Genomic DNA, 10424 nt, shown 5'->3' on the forward strand with positions numbered 1-10424 from the left:
CTTAGTAAACGAAGCTGCCCTCTTCAATTAGTTTCTCACTGTAACTATCATAATCTCTCCTTCAAATCATAATTCTCAGAGCCCTTTGAATATGTTTTAACATATTTTATGGCCAGAAGATCTTCCACAGTCATTCTGTTGCTCATCTGCTAGGAAAGCAGAAGAAGGTTATAAATAAGCAATAAAGACAGTAAGAGCATATCGCAGAAGTGAGAAAAATCTGTCCCTGGGGAAGTCATCTAGACTTTCCAGTAAGAGATAGGGAAGAATCTATTGGAGCTGTGGGAATAATCACGGAGCTTCAAAGACCCATTGTCACTGCAGAACTATTGGAATTCATTATGGTAACAATGGATTCCTGGCTGTGTTTGCTTAAAGATGGTGAGTGGGATCTAGAAGGAAGCAAGACTCGAATTTTCGTAGAACGCATACACACACACACACACACACACACACACACACACACACACACTCCCCAAAATTCAACAAAACAAAAACATGACTCAAATGAATAGGATTCACTCATACAGAGTGGATTGATGATGATGGCTCAAGGACCAACACAAATGGATTAGGGAACTAAATAATTGAGAGTACAGAGCAAGGACACTTTAGGGAAATTGCTGGACCATGGGAAAAGTACTGTGCTAGGCATAGGAGTCACACAGAATTGGGTAACACATAGACCTGATTTTTAAGGAGCTTTATTCCTATGTTAGACAAAGATGGGCTCAGTGTATTCATTGTACTTACAAGTCCTCATAACGGCAGTGATGCTACTTTCTGCACTCAGGAAAAGGGACTTGAAAGTGTTTCCTTTTGGGGATCTACGTATCTGCAGATGGGAGATACAAAGGCAGGAGCAGATGGTTTCACACAGCTTTTTGTGCCTCTGATTATGCTCATCCAGAGCCATCTTGTTCTGACTCCTGAACTGATCACATGCATCTCTTCTTAGTCCTTGTTTGGTGACCTCATATTGATAGTTTGTGGTTGGCCATAATGAGAGCATGAAATCAGCAAGTACTACAAGTCAGAGTGTTTCTTTTTATCTTCCCTTGACCTGGCTTACTGACACAACACTGGGTGAATGTCACTGTAATTGAACCCAGGACCCTTCAGTCTGTGGGCTGATGCCCTCCCTATCCACTGAGTCAAACCTGCTAGGGCCTTTACTCACATTTGGACAAATCTTAGGCTCTGTTAGATTTTCTTCATCACATGTACACAGAACTGGTATAAAGATTATGTAGGAATCCATCAGAGCTATTTAAAATATGGAGAATGACACTTATAATGAGCTTCTTAGTAGACAAGAGCAGTACTTTTGCTGGAGGAATTGGGTAAGTAAACAACAACTACTCTTCCTGCTCAATAAGCTAAAATTTCCCTTCATCATTATCATCATTAACTCCTATACATGTATAGTTTGGATAAAATGGATTTTTCTCTGGAGGGTTGCCTAGTAGGAGGCAGTCTGGTTAGGTAACTGTCTCTGTAGCCTCTTTTACACACACACACACACACACACACACACACACACACACACACACACACACACACAGAGTGTGGGTGGTGACAGGGACAAGGTAGAGGGTCCCAGAGGCAGCATTACCTTAGTAATTTTCTGGAAACACTCAGCTCACAGACACGGAACTACCGTTTACAGGAAGCTATCCATCTTCCTCAAAACAGTTGGAGAAAAGAATCCATTTTCTTTAATATAAATCCTCTTTGTCTTGTGATGTATAAATCATCCCTTTGAAAGAAGCCCTTTGAGGTATCAATTCAAGGCATTCTCTCAAAATATCATCCCTCACCACAGCCCTGAGATGGAAGCTAATCCTTTGTGGCTGCCCTGAGGCAAAATTTATTCCACTTTCCACAGAATTTCCCACCTCTAGCTCTCTGCTGTCATCCTTGCAAGGAGGGTGGAATATCAGGGTCAGAATGACCTCAGCCAGGTGTAGTCCTATGAAGAACATCAGAGAGGAGAGTCCATCTGATACAGTGATATCACATTAGTGACTCTCTAAATAACAAACCTACTTATTGAGGATCTCTTCACAGGGAAGTGAAGCGGTAGCATACTTAGTCATGTTGCGTCACTTGCTCATCCTGGTGTACCCTTGGAGGTGAAGGATGATGCTAAGGCCTCTCTGTGTGTAGTCTGGTGTTCAGGACACAGCAATGATGGTGCCAGCTTCCCTGGGTTTCATTTTACGAGGTTGGTTCACCAATTTCCAGCTGCTATGGGTGCTTCTGCTAATGGCTCCCAGTGGCAGTCTTCTCCTGAGCATTGCTCTTGGGTGCCCCCCTTGTGCTGGAGCAGCACGCAATAAGGACTGGTGGGGTTTGGGTGGCAGTTTACAAAACTCCTCTTTCTTGTCTTAAGGTAGGATGGACTCCAAGTACAATTCCTGTTCTAGAGCTCTGTGTGGGACCGAGTTCAGGGTACACGCCCCTGATTATTGCTTGTTTCTGCCTCATCTCTGTCTTGCTCTCTTACTTCCTTACAGACCTCTTCTGAGAGCACCCCCTCGATAAATCACTTAGACACAAATCCTTGTTTCAGTCTTAGAGACCCGATTCACCAGGTTCATCTCAAACTGCTTCAAAGATCTTTTCATGGAGGCTATTTGTTCTCATAGTGAAGGAACTGGAGTTTATTCCACGTGGCTCTGAAGTTCAGTTTAAATGTATACTTGAGGACAATTATAACCTGTCTGGTCTTGATGATTACGTATTCATTTTGTGAATAATATACTTGATTGAAACGTTGGTCTAAAAACTATGATTGTCTGCATTTAATGTGAAGCTATACTTCCCATGGGCCGCCCACACCGTGACCCACTATCTGTTTCCTGGATGGTTTTCTCAGGCACAAGAAGGAATCTTGCACTAAAGGAGCCTGCTGTCTAATTGGGCAATGGGAAAAACACATCAAAATGAGGTAGCTGCAGAAACTTTCTGATGAAAGTGCCCACATCATATACACTTGGTTTAGAGGTTTGAGAAATCACTTAGGAGTGAGTGTAGCAAGAAAGATGAATGGATTTGCATTGGGCTAAGGAACTGAATGGAGGACTTCAGATGAGGAGAGACTATTGTTTCAAGGCTGGAAAAGACTTTGAACCTTCTTGCCAGTAGTATTTGGTACCACACAAGGAAATAATAAGGTGAAATTCAATATCCCCTTCATTGCAGAGGATCCACAAAGATGGGCTCATGGCAAAACTGAGCTTTCCCACTCTCTTTGAAGTTGGCATAGCCATGTGACTTGTTTTGTCCAATGAAAAGTGAGGTGACATGGGTGACTGGTGTATGACTCTCCATCTTCCTTCCTCTTCACCATCATAGAAATACATGTGGAGATGGAGTCTCCATTTGAAGCATGCCCCTCTTTTCAGAAAGTATTTTGCAAGAAAATATATATTATTTCTGGATATGTCACTTGTCCTGTGACTTACAAAATGATGATGTGATGATGTAACTACAAAATAATGGAAATCGGGTTGCAACTCTCAAGACTTTTTTCCTAGCTTACTGGATTCTTTGACTTAGGGCCCACACTCAGTGAGACTCTTGTTTCTTCTTGGAAACACAAAGCAATGGGGTAGCAGAAGTGTCTTCCACTGAATGCAAACAGTTCATTGTAACATCAACAGAACAAAAACATCAATTAGAAAAATAGAGTTAAATGTCCTTTGCTTCTGTTGCAAAGCTCTGAAAGTTAGACACTAACTACACAGAAATGTGTCCCCCCCAAAACAAAAACAAAAACAAAACAAAACAAAACAAATCACATGAATACTCTCTAGGAACTGTGAAACGTTTTCATTAATGAATATGTTTACGGCTCAGATAAGTATTTCAGGGAAGTCAAGGGTCTTGCTTATCCCAGTGGGTGTAGTTGTGTGTTAAAGATCCTGTGAAGTTCAATTTCTTTATTTATTGTGCAGAGAAACATCTGTTGTGCAGACTTGTTTCTTTAGGGTTGCTGTGCACATACTTCTCCAAGTCGATTTTGCTCCCTGTCATCTCAAACCCAGCCATAACTCCCTTTCTACTCGGTTTTGGGCATCATTAGAAGCCATTTTGTGTGTGGAAGTGCTACTTGTATGTTGAGTTCTTCTTGCTGTATCTGTCATCTCCTTTTCAGCCCACCAGGAAATTACCTTCTGCTCAAATGATCCCCTTTCCTTCTCTCACTGCACATCATTTTAGTATAACTTTCTTTTTCCAGATGATGTGATGGAGTTCTTATGCTGTCTGTTCATGGCAGGGTCTTATGTCCTCATAGAAACAGAATTCTCATTCTGTTAAAGAAAGGAATCTTAAGCTTTCTTAAAAAAAATCTGCTATTTAATTATAGAGAACAGGCTTCTGTTTCTCAATTTATGCCCAGGTTTTATAGAATTTACACTTCGGTTAACAGAATGTTAAAATAGAACTCTTTCTATCTTAGTTTCAGTAGAGGCTGCAAAAATCTCATCACAAAATAATAGATGCTACAGCTACTTTCTAAAAGGAGGTGCTAGACCATTTATGCTAGGTGGTGAAGGAGGAAATTGGGAACCAGTGCTGTGATCCTTAATCCACCCTCAATGTGAGGATGAAACATGATTGAGTTTGGAAAAGACAGAGTGAAAGAATATCTTGGAAGAAATGTGATAGAGTGCTGTGACATTTTTCTACTACATCCCCGTGGGGAAAAAGGAGAGGATGGTTATGTCCAGGGACAGGTAATTTAAGGACACTCTTTGGAGCCTTTATATGTATTCCCTGGAGTTTAGGGGCGTCTGTGTACTCATGTCTAAAGGGTCAACAGAAGAGAGATTGGTGGACCAGCCTACCTGGCATTGAAGTGAAGATGTAGGAGGGGCTTTGAAATTTTCACCTTGTCATTTCCTTTCTAGTCTTAGCATTTGTTAGCAAGATGGCAGAGAGCAAGTGCCTAGTTCCTTATTTCACAAATAATGCAGAGCCCTTCCCCACTGGAAGGCAAAAGTGGCTGCAGTTCACTTAGGTATAACATAACAACATTCTTACCCTTCTGTCTGCTGAGAGCAGTGTAAGGCTGGGGTTGGATGGTTAAACTGGGATCAGACCATGAGAGCTCACAGAGGACATGACTTGAGTGATTTAAGACAACTCCCACTTTGTCTTTTGGTGAGAAGGTCTCAGAATCTCCCAGGGTTAACTTTAATGACTTCATTGTAATTTTACCTAAGTATAGACAACTATAAAACCATTATATACATGTCATATGCAACTATGAAACCAAAGAAAGTTTATAAATCATATTAAAATAAAATAGCAAACTAAACTGAAAATTAAAAAAAATGAATTCAATGTGTCAGATCAAGTTGTTTTGGGAAGCAAAATTACCATTCTCAATGTGACAATGATATTGCCTGGGGAAATTAAGATAGTACTATCTGGAGCCCATGAGGACAGTGAATAAAATGTCAGGTTTTAAAGTGGAAATACAAATGATCCAAAATATAATTATATTAAAAATGTAAAAATAATTGAAATGAAACTAGAAAAAATATTTTAGTAGAGATTTTGAAATCCTACAGTAATATGTCTGAAGACCTTCACAGTCTTCAGCTGGGAATCCCAGTGTTATTTTAAAGACAACTCAGATTTTTAGGATACTTCAAATGACAAATTAGAAGATGATCAGGGGAAGGGACCAGACTGAAGGCAGGGAAGAGTCTGAGATAAGACGTCCTAAATACCAACTCAGGTTGGCAGGGATGGATGGGGGATCTTGCTGTAGATACTGTGGTGCTCCACTCAGGTTCCCTCTCTAGGCTGGGAAATTCTGGTGCTCATGGCTTAGCTATGTCCTCTGGGAATTACCCTCAGCAACTGGGAACCGCTTTGTCTAGGGTTACACTCCTTCCTAGGGATCCACTCATGGCTAGTAATGTATCCTCATGTGGGGATACGAAGACCTCACTGTGGGACAACATTGAAGGGGCTATCTGATCTCCAGAGCTCTGTGTAGAATCAGCTGATGTCTTAGCTGTAACTGTAATGTGGGAGGCCTTCTCTGCCCAATCCTGTCATTCTCCCTGCTTTCAGGTGGATCTCCTGAGAGTTTTCCCTAATGACATTTTGACCTGCCATTTCTTATCTAAGAATCTGATTCTTGTCAGCACCATCAGAGACAGATATCCAGGGGACCAATGGACTTAACAGATGGAAGCATTCACTCTGTATCTCCAGTACTCAGCACAGTGCCTGGCACAGAACAGGTGATCAGTAAATATTTGTTGAGTGAAAGTGATAGATTTGAAGTAAAGGCTAACTACTCAATTCTGGCTTTGGATATTGATTAGGTGACGGGTCACTGGGGAAAGAATGATGAATTTAGATATTGTAAGTTCTCTGATTTATGTTTATTGCCCGATTCTATGCTTTATTCTGAGTCTTGATTCCAAGCCCTCTCCTCTATTCCTGACTACAGATTGTATCCCTCCTCCCCTCTCTCCCCAACTTCACGTTGTGTGGTTTTCTTGAGGTGGTTAGTGTTTCAGGAAGTTCCCAATAAAATATGAGACAGGATCAGCGGGAATGAGATCTGTTGACTATTCCTGACATGCCTATCTAATAGCTTTTATAATTGAGATTCTAGGTCTTTTGTTTTTCTGCAGGTGTCTTTGAACTATGACACACACTCAGGAGAGATGAGTCCAGATTTAATGGGTCCCATTGCATATCATTACATCAGATGGCAATAATTAGATGGGATGAGGGGAGGAAAGGCTCGTTTTTTTTTTATTGTTCCAAATTTCATTTCATTTCTGGAGGTGTCCAGGGAGTGCTTTCCTGGTAGACAGGAGCATTACCATTTTAACGAGCCTCCACCTCCCAGTAGTTTATGGCTTCCTTTCGCCCACGGCAAATCTGATGGGCAATTGCTTTCCCTCTCTCTTAAGGTGGCCTTTCTGGGATCCAAGATTAGGTCAAACACTCCTCCCCACTGCTTTACAGGCAGCCTCATAAAGCTCATTCCTTTAATTGGAATTCCAGGCCATTAAGTAGTGGCCTAATTTGCTGCCATGGACTGTTTCTCATATTAACTTTGCCAGTGGTAAGAAAGAAGTAAACCAGATTTGGGTGTGGGTCTTCTCCTATGCGATATTTCTTAAAGGAGCAGATTTGCATTCCTAGAAGAGAGAATAAAATATTTTGAAGGGGAGGAGCTGAAGGAGTGGAGGTGGAGATACTTCATAACATGTAGAGTTACGGAAATGTGGAGGTGGCTGGGTCCTTATAGGGAACCAGGTATCTATCCCCTGCTCAGCACTTCACACATTATAATCCAGGGAGGTGGGTTGCTAACCTAAAGTTACAGAGGTGATTTAGGGCAGGCAGGTGAGCAGAGCCTGAGCCACCTGGGATTACCACCTAGGAAGGCTTTGTAGATGTGAGGTTTCCCTTGTCATTGCATGCAATGACAGTCTCTGTTTCCTCTGGCAGTAGAACAGTTGGCCAAGGGGGCAAGTTATGCTGCTGGTTCAATTCCCTATTTCTGATTATGGATCACTTGACCAGGGCTGTTACCTTTCCCATGCCTAGAGATGGCAGTGGATTGCATTGGCCAAACAAAATTTTATTTGTTTTTTGTTAATCCTCACCAAGGATATTTTTTCCATTGATTTTTTTCAAAGAGAGTGAAAGGTAAGGAAGAAGAAAGAGAGATAGAGAGAGAGAGAGAGAGAGAGAGAGAGAGAGAGAGAGAGAGGTAAGAGAAGACACATTAATTGCTTGCTTCCCAAACACCTCAATTGTGGATCGAACATGCTACTCAGGTATGTGCCCTTGACTGGTAATTGAACCCATGATCCTTAGGTATGTGGGCCGACACTCTAACCACTGAATAACACCAACCAGAGTTGTCAAACAAAATCTTAATCAGGAAACAGACTTCTCAGATTACAGGACTAGTTTGAAAAATGTCTTAGGTCAGTGGAATTGGAGTTTCTGATCAGATTCTGGATGAATGCTAAACTTTCTAAATAGAAGAGGCTCACAGAGGACCCAGCCTACTACAATCTATGATTGTGGTCATTATTGATGTTCAGGCTTCCTGCTGAGGTTTCTCCCAGAAGTTGGTTTTACGATAGCAAGAACTCTAGATGGCATTTGGTACTAGCCACTGCCTGCAAACTGTCACTCTGTGTAAATCCCTTAGTCCTGCTGGATCTCTGGAACAAAGCTAATCTGCCACTTGACACCTGGGCTTGTCACCTTTAATTCCAGACTTCTGAGCTGCCGTCTCCAGGGAAATAAAAGGAAAGATTCCTCTTCTGCCCTCACATAGTCCTGACATCTATTATTTGACTCTTGGGCTTCTGCACCCAGGGGCACACAGATGCACCTCTCTCCTCTTCTGTTTATTAGCGGAAAGCCATTACTGCGTTTTTGACCTGCCCACTTGGCAGTTTTAATTTTGGAGAGCAAAGGATCTCTGTGGCAATAAGTAAGTTCCTTTTTTAGAAGCTGTTTCTGTTAGAAAGTTTATAAACAAAGAGAGACTGTGAAAAAGAAAAAAAAAATCTACTTTTGCCCCACCGTTTTTCTTGTGTGTGTGTGTTTGTGTGCATGCGTGTGAGTGTGTGCGTGTGTGCACATAGCTATAGCTGTAGCCATAGGTCTTAATAGAGCACTCTCACCAGATAAAGCAACTGGTACTTGTTGAAGGTTAGGGAGAGGTGGGGGAGATAAGAGATTAACCGAAGGACTTGTATGCATGCATATAAGCATAACCAATGGACGCAAAATGCTGGGGGGTGAGGGCATGTATGGGAATGGGGTGGAGGGGGGGGCAATGGTAAGATATGTACACATATAATACCTTAATAAAAAAATTAAAAGAAAAAAAGAAAGTTAAAGCAGCTGAAACAGGTTTGGCTCAGTGGTTAGAGCCTCGGCCTGCGGGCTGAAAGGTCCCAGGTTCGATTCTGGTCAAGGGCATGTACCTTGGTTGCGGGCGCATCCCCAGTGGGGGGTGTGTAGGAGGCAGCTGGTCGATGTTTCTCTCTCATTGATGCTTCTAACTCTCTATCCCTCTCCTTTCCTCTCTGTAAAATATCAATAAAATATATATATTAAAAAAACCCAAAACCCAAACAAACAAAGAAGGAAGTTAAGGCAACATAGGCCTGCCTGGGCTCCAGCTCATGCCCGGCCCCCCCCCCCCCCCCCCCCCCCCCCCCGCAAGAGCGGCCCCGCCCCTTCCGGCCCCTGCCTCTCAGCGCTTGGAGCTCAGCATGCACGGAAGATGGCTGTTGCAGTGCAAAGGTTGCTCCGGGTCACAGCTGCCCACATGTGAGTGCCATTCCTTGGGGCATCTCTGCCTCTGCAGCCCTTAGGCCTGTGCTTCTGGAAGAACATTCTGGACCAATGTATTATGGTCTGCTTCCAGTCAAGCAAAACTGGCCTTTAGCCGCACCAGCTCCCCATATCCTTCCCCCGCTCCACCCAGCACGCACCCTATTTTAAGGGTACAGCCCATGTCCATGGAGAGTTCAGAGAACTGAGCCTGGATGACTTCGCTGGGAAGTATTTGGTGCTCTTCTTCTGTCCCCCAGATTTCACCGCTGTGTGTCCCGCAGAGATGGTTGCTTTCAGTGACAAAGCCAGTGAATGAACTGGGAAGTTGTCGCAGTTTCCATTCTCACTTGGTTCAACACATCGAGGAGGAATGGCCGGTTGGGCCACAGGCACATCGCACGTTTGTCAGATTTGACGAAGCTGATTTCCCGAGACGACGGTGTGCTGTGAGAAGGTCCTAGTCTTGCACCAAGAGGCCTCTTCCTAATGACCCCAATGGAGTCAGCAGGCATCTGAGTGTCAGTGACCTCCCATCCCAGTGGGCCCGAGCGTGGAGCAGCCCCTCCGCCTGGTGAAAGCATCCCAGTGTGTGGAAGTCCATGGAAAAGTCTGCCCTGCAAATTGGACTCCAGATCCTCCTATGGCCAAGCCGCATCCTCCTGCTTCCGAAGAATACTTGGAGAAGGTAAATCTGTAGATCCTCTTACATACACCTGCAGCTTCTCCACAGAACCACAGTTGGAGCTCGTTTTTAGCATTTCAAAAGGTGATTATGTAGCCCTGACCGGTTTGGCTCAGTGGATAGAGTGTCCGGCTGTGGACTCAGGGGTTCCAGGTTCGATTCCAATCAAGGGCATGCACCTTGGCTGCTGGCACATACCCAGTGGGGAGTGTGCAAGAGGCAGCTGATTGATGTTTCTCTCTCATCGCTGTTTCTGACTCTCTCTGTCCTTCTTCCTTTCTCTTTGTAAAAAATCAATAAAATATATTAAAGAAAGATGATTATGTATAGAAAGCAAAAGTCAATTATATTTGCATTCATAAATAATACTCTAAATGTTTTGTTTTTG

At 43.1% G+C, this 10424-nt stretch overlaps 1 pseudogene across 1 annotated transcript; it reads left to right on the forward strand.

The window, feature by feature from the left end:
* Positions 1-9301: 9301 nt before the first annotated feature.
* On the forward strand, positions 9302-10051 carry LOC311631463 (thioredoxin-dependent peroxide reductase, mitochondrial-like; annotated as a pseudogene). Its single transcript has one exon. The product of its transcript is annotated as a thioredoxin-dependent peroxide reductase, mitochondrial-like (transcript).
* The last annotated feature ends 373 nt before the right edge of the window (positions 10052-10424 follow it).

Source organism: Pipistrellus hanaki, assembly GCF_964339955.1.
Source record: "Pipistrellus hanaki genome assembly, chromosome: 13".
NCBI lineage: Eukaryota > Metazoa > Chordata > Mammalia > Chiroptera > Vespertilionidae > Pipistrellus > Pipistrellus hanaki.